Here is a 7,797-nt window from a genome sequence, read left to right on the forward strand (position 1 = left end):
CTCATTTGAGTTCATATGGGTTAAATGGAATAGTAATGGAAAAATGGACACTGACTATAGGCCTATAACCTCTCACATGTTGCTTAATATAGTAATCTAGCTTAATATAATATTAACTCCTACATAATTAGGCATTTCTTGCAGTAAAATGATACCAATGTTAATTTTGTCTTGGGAACAGGAGCGGAGAAATATGATTCTTTTTTTCAACATTTCTTGAGAAAAAGCAAGTGTAATGTGCTATGACACTGTTATGCAAGCAGACAGTATTTCAACCACATAAAATATGCACTCAAGACAAACTGAAGTCAGCTTTTAATTTCCTTAAAACCAGTCAAACTGATGACATTTGGACATTTTGCACAGGACCAATCTTTTCACTGTTTTGGAGTTATTGCATTTTCTCCTCGGTCCCTAAATGAAACAGACAAATGTACAAGTGTCCCCTAGATTACTAATGCATTCATTCTATCAATGTAAGTTGATATTCTGGTGAGCAGTACTTTATTTAGTGTTATAGAGCAACAAGTCATGATAGAAGAGAAGCTGCATGTATCCAGTGGTGGAAAAAGTACCCAAATTGTCACGGCTGTCGTAAGGAGAAGCCGACAAAAGTGCAGTGTGTGTCGTTCCACATTTTATTTACACTGTGAAACTATGCAATACATAAACATAAACTAAAGACCAAAACAAAGTGTGACGCAGAGGTGAAACATACACTACTCAAAAACAATCTCCCACAAACCCAGGTGGAAAAAACCCCCTACTTAAGTATGATCTCCAATTAGAGACAATGAGGACCAGCTGCCTCTAATTGGAGATCATCCCAAACAAAACCCAACATAGAAATACAAAACTAGAACCTGACAACATAGAAAAACTAAACTAGAAAACCCCCGTCACGCCCTGACCTACTCTACCATAGAAAATAACAGCTTTCTAAGGTCAGGACGTGACACAATTGTGATACTTGAGTAAAAGTATAAATACCCTAATAGAAAGTTACTCAAGTAAAAGTAAAAGTCACCCATTAAAATACTACTTGAGTAAAAGTCTAAAAGTATTTGATTCTAAATATAATTAAGTTTCAAAAGTAAATGTAATTGCTAAAATATACTTTAGTATTAAAAGTAAAAGTATAAATCACTTCAAATTCCTTATATTAAGCAAAGCAGACTGCACCATTTTATTGTTTTTAACATTTCTGGATAGCCAGGGGAACACTCCAAAACTCAGACATCATTTACAGATAGCCAGGGGAACACTCCAAAACTCAGACATCATTTACAGATAGCCAGGGGAACACTCCAACACTCAGACATAATTTACAGATAGCCAGGGGGACACTCCAACACTCAGACATAATTTACAGATAGCCAGGTGAACACTCTAACACTCAGACATCATTTACAGATAGCCAGGGGGACACTCCAACACTCAGACATCATTTACAGATAGCCAGGGGAACACTCCAACACTCAGACATTATTTACAGATAGCCAGGACACACTCCAACACTCAGACATTATTTACAGATAGCCAGGGGCACACTCCAACACTCAGACATCATTTACAGATAGCCAGGGGCACACTCCAACACTCAGACATCATTTACAGATAGCCAGGGGAACACTCCAACACTCAGACATAACTTACAGATAGCCAGGGACACACTCCAACACTCAGACATCATTTACAGATAGCCAGGGGAACACTCCAACACTCAGACATAATTTACAGATAGCCAGGGGAACACTCCAACACTCAGACATAATTTACAGATAGCCAGGGGAACACTCCAACACTCAGACATCATTTACAGATAGCCAGGGACACACTCCAACACTCAGACATTATTTACAGATAGCCAGGGACACACTCCAACACTCAGACATCATTTACAGATAGCCAGGGGCACACTCCAACACTCAGACATCATTTACAGATAGCCAGGGGAACACTCCAACACTCAGACATTATTTACAGGTAGCCAGGGGCACACTCCAACACTCAGACATCATTTACAGATAGCCAGGGGCACACTCCAACACTCAGACATAATTTACAGATAGCCAGGGGCACACTCCAAGACTCAGACATTATTTATAGATAGCCAGGGGCACACTCCAACACTCAGACATTATTTACAGATAGCCAGGGGCACACTCCAACACTCAGACATTATTTACAGATAGCCAGGGGCACACTCCAACACTCAGACATTATTTACAGATAGCCAGGGACACACTCCAACACTCAGACATTATTTACAAAAGATGCATTTCTGTTTAGTGAGTCCGCCAGATCAGATGCAGTAGGGATGACCACGTGTTCTCTTGATAAGTGCGTGACATGGTCCATTTTCCTGTCCTGCTAAGCATTCAAAATTAGTACTTTTGGGTGTCAGGGAAAATGTATGGAGTAAAAAGCACAATATTTTCTTTAGAAATGTAGTGAAGTAAAAGTAAAAGTAAAGAAAAATGTATAGTAAAGTACAGATAGCCCAAAAAACGACTTAAGTAGTACTTGAAAGTATTTTTACTTAAGTACTTTACAGCACTGCATGTATCCAACTATAGTTGACAAACAAATGGCCTACCAAATGTCGGAAACTGTAATATGGCCTACCAAATATTGGAAATTATAATATGGCTTACCACATGTTGGAAATTATAAGCAGAAAGTTATCTAAATGAGTGGTAAAAATAGTCAGTAGGCTATATGGTCAAGTACGACACACAAGCAAAATACATTTGTATGGAATTATGGTGGATCAATGCAAGTAGCCACATTTTTTAAGTGATTTGTTTGACAATCAGATGAAAACATCACACAGCACCCATGATATATGAAACGTAGCCTGCGCAGACTGCAAAAACAACAGTAAATGGGATGAGATGTTTACATGCCACAGTATCCCATCTAAGATCAGTATATCCCAGGCATCTTATCCGGGTTTCTCATAACCGGGATACAAGCTTTTACATGCCACAGTATCCCATCTAAGATCAGTATATCCCAGGCATCTTATCCGGGTTTCTCATAACCGGGATACAAGCTTTTTGGGGTTATTGTAAACAGGACATGACGTTTATAGGCGTCAACTCAAAAACAGAATACTTGAGTATCCCGAATAATAATGGGATATTGGTGTGCATGTAAATATGGTCAATGATACATACTATTATTCAAGTGAGCATATTGACAGGAATAATTGGGGAGTTGGGAGATATTCCAGTGTCACAGAAGGCTGCAGGTAGAAATGTTATACTGTAGATAACAATCCCCAACCTATTACTAAGGGCCTAATCACAGATTTATTATGCACCCATTTCCCTCCTTGTTGGTAATCACTGATCTAATATGTTTTTGCACTTACCATACCTTCAATGGTTGATATATTACAGGGACTGACAGCTAAAAGTATTTGAAGTGGAACAGGGCTACAGATTGTGCCTGCACTATACCCACTGCATAAGATGAGGGTTGAAGGTGCTACATGGTCAATATGACGTCTGCATTGGCTGTGCAGTATTTATGGTGATACGGCCTCTGCAGATGTCAGGGCATTCATACTGCTGTTGTGTTTATACAACAGGAAATCCCACCCCTACCTACCGTCAATCAATCATGTCAGTGCAGAGCTATACGGAGCCCTGCGCTTTGTTAAAACATTTGGGAGAGTCCGCAACTGAATCACATTTGCGGATCAAGCATAAGTTGGCTTTTATGTAGGGTGCAGCGGCAGTCCATATGCAACATAAAACATTGCCGATAGAAATACAATATATGGAATTGACACAATTCTTTATACTATACTGAACAAAAATATAAACGCAACATGCAAGAATTTCATTGATTTTACTGAGTTACAGTGCATATGAGGAAATCAGTTGATTGAATAAAATTCATTAGGCCCTAATCTATGGATTATACATGACTGGAAACACAGATATGCATCTGTTTGTCACAGATACCTTAATAAAATGGGTATCACAATGGCATCAGAATCTCTTCACTGTATTTTTGTGCATTCAAATTGCCATCGATAAAATGCAATTCTGTTTGTTGCCCGTATCTTATGCCTGCCTATACCATAACCCCACCGCCACCACGGGGCTCTCTGTTCACAATGTTGACATCAGCAAACCGCTCACCCACACAACGCCATCCATGTGGTCTGCGGTTGTGAGGCCAGTTGGACGTACTGCCAAATTCTCTAAAATGACGTTGGAGGTGGCCAATTGCACACTCCCTCAAAACTTAAGACGTCTGTGGCAACACTTTACATGTTGGTACTGAGGAGTATTTCTGTCTGTAATAAAGCTTTTTTGTGGCAAAAAACTCATTCTGATTGGTTGGACCTGGCTCCCCAGTGGGTGGGCCTGGCTGCCAAGTGGGTGGGCCTATGCCCTCCAAGGCCCATAGCTGCACCCCTGCCCAGTCATGTTAAATCCATAGATTAGGGCCTAATTTATTTATTTCAATCGACTGATTTCCTCATATGAACTGTAACTCAGTAAAATCTTTGAAATTGTTGCATGTTGCGTTTATATTTTTGTTCAGTAAATTATCCAAGAACAGAATCAATGGTTCAATAATTGAAATGACCATTATTCCCAGATCCCAGACTGTAGCTTTAAGCTTCAACTGGTGTCCTGTAGCTACTGTGGGTCTAGCCATCAATTCAAGATGGAACTTTGTATCATTCACTGATATTGTTACTATACTGCAAAATTCACCTGAGCTCTGAAGACTGGTCTTCCTTGGCTGTCTGAGCCTGCTGGGACCTCTTTCACTCAGTGTTGCCAGCTCCTCAGTAAGGAATGTAGCTATTGGCTATCCTAAAAGTCGCTAGAAGTCGCTAAATGATGTCATCACCTAATTTACATAATTGGCCATGTGCATGTAATTGTGATGGACGCTGTAGGAGAGGAATAACGTCGTGGGAGAGACAAAAAGTGAGTAAAAAACACCCTAAATATGTTTAGAACTAGAAATGAACTTTCTTTTGTCGATTCTTGTTTTTCTTATGTCACAATTCCAACCGTCCTCCTTTATCCGGGCTTGGGACCGACAAAAGTGACCCAAAAGAGACACTCTGGCAGAGTTACTTAGTTTTTAATTTTATTTTTTATTTTATTAAATGTTTTTGTTTTTTAGTTTAGTTTTCTTAATTTGGTTTGATTTTTAACCTTATGGTCCACTTAGGAGCCTACAACAAGTCACAGTAAAATATGAAATTTTTAACCATAATATTTTTTACATGTTTTTGTATACAATCTACATTAACGATCTAAATGGACCAAAAAGAGACAATAGAAAAAACTGTCAATGGCAACGTGAGAAAATTATGGTAACTAGTCTGGCCCTAATTCAGGTTAATTGTTTTTTTTTTCCAGACCCCCCTCCACACACACACAGGCTGTGCTGGCTCACAGAAAGAGTGGGTCATCGTCATTTTGGTCAAGACTCTCTATGGCAGGTTCAGCAACTGAGAGAGCTGACTTAAATGAGTAAGCTGCAAAACATTATCAGGCAGCTGGTGCTCATAGCATACCTCACCAGAAAGCTTCAGTCTATATCATATCATATATATATATATCCATACCTTCAGGCTCTGATTAGGCCCTACACCCAAACAAGGGCACTGCGTTCATCCACCTCTGGCCTGCTGGCCCCCCTACCTCTGAGGAAGCACAGTTCCCGCTCAGCCCAGTCAAAACTGTTCGCTGCTCTGGCACCCCAATGGTGGAACAAGCTCCCTCACGACGCCAGGACAGCGGAGTCAATCACCACCTTCCGGAGACACCTGAAACCCCACCTCTTTAAGGAATACCTAGGATAGGATAAAGTAATCCTTCTAACCCCCCCCCCCCCCCCCCTTAAAAGATTTAGATGCACTATTGTAAAGTAGTTGTTCCACTGGATATCATAAGGTGAATGCACCAATTTGTCAGTCGCTCTGGATAAGAGCGTCTGCTAAATGACTTAAATGTAAATATCAAATATACAGGATGGAGTTAAGGGTCTGCAAGGACATCCGATTTCTAAGTTTGCTTTTTACCACACTCATCTGGCTGAATACTCTCTTGACTTCAGCATTCGAGTGTGGCAAGGACAACACAGACACAGCACCCATGGCAAGTTCTTGAAACGGGTTGATATCAGCTGCATCCCTGAACTTCCAAATCTCACTCCAGAAGCCCAGTGTGTTTTTTGTCTCATTCCATTTACTAAGATGGATGGCACGCCATTGCTAGACAATCTTGTCTATCTCTGCAGGGGAGTAGCCAAGGAGCTTGGCTATTTTTCTATTTCTCCAGGGCTCTTATTGTGCTTTAGAGTTTCCTCCAAATTGAAAACTGACATGTACTGCAATGCTTCAATGTTGACCGGCAGTCTCACCCTCAACTCATTAGTGAGGGAGGTGGTGAAAGCTACAAACCGCTTTTGGACATTGTTTTCATCCTCAGGCGCAAGGTGGAGCTCAGCTGCCTTTGACTCAAAAAGGTAACCAAGGTACAGTTTGGGACTGAGGTATCCATCTATTGGCCCTTTGAGTACATCAACATTTGCCAGTGGATTCAGCACCCTGCTGCTCACAGACTTGATCAGGCTAACCAAGCTGTCAAGTAGCTTAATAAGAGGATCTACTTGCTCTCCCTCAAAAGCCTTGATGGCCAACTGTACCTCACCCAGCACTGATTTCAAAAAAGTCAGAGACAATATGTTTTGAGGATCACTGTACATGGGTATAAAACCTCAGCCATGTAGCAGTGTTCACTGGACTTGGTGACTGCGAAATGCAGCCTAAGCTCCTCCCACTGGTCCAAAATTGTACATTTACATTTAAGTCATTTAGCAGACGCTCTTATCCAGAGCGACTTACAAATTGGTGGATTCACCTTATGATATCCAGTGGAACAACCACTTTAAAATAGTGCATAAAACCGCGGGTTCAATGGAGAGCCAACGTGTGGCACACACCTTGGTTATCTGTAAAGGTTTCTCCCCACAGTTGATGGTCTCATATATGGCCTTGTAGGCCTCCCTGCGCTTTGGAGACACTGAAAACAAGTTATAAGTCTATCATACTAAGTACTCCACACTACGAGGGATGGTGTCATTGGAAACATGACTTACAGCAAGCTGCAGAGAGTGGCACAAACAGCGAATTAGAACCAGATATTTGAGGCCATACTCCTCCTTCAGCACTTTATGGACTCCATTGTTAATCCCCTTCATAACAGAGGCATTGTCAGTCCCTATCCCCAGGAGTTTCTCTTTTTTAAGACAACACTTCTCGAGGAAAGCCACAACAGCACGGGCTATAGATTTGGCATCTCCTCCCTCCCACTCAACAAGCCCCAGAAATGTTGATACAATTGTCTGCTTGGTGTCACTAAAGTACCTTATCACAACCCCCAGGTACTTAGAAACACTTACATTCGTGGATTCATCAAGGAGGAGGCTGAAACGCTGGTCACCCACATCTGCAACCAATTTTTTCAGAAAGTATGGTGCTAGAACACTATTAATCATTTCTGTGCACTTTGTCCTGTGCATTTTGAAGTGGGTAGCAGCAGTGGAGTCTGAGAAAGCAGCTCTACATGCTTCTCCAATGTGATCACATGCCAGCATGGAACAGTGTTCAGCGATAGCTAATGCCATGGTGGCCTCAGCCTTCTTTGCAGAGTCACTTTTTTTAACCATAAATGGCAGCTTGTTTTGGGTGGAACTGTTATAAAGCTTTGCCTTTTGAGTATGTTTTTGAGTTGTCATGTGTTTTTTTAC

The sequence above is a fragment of the Salmo salar genome, chromosome 03 (assembly GCF_965601325.2).
Source record: "Salmo salar chromosome 03, fSalSal1, whole genome shotgun sequence".
NCBI lineage: Eukaryota > Metazoa > Chordata > Actinopteri > Salmoniformes > Salmonidae > Salmo > Salmo salar.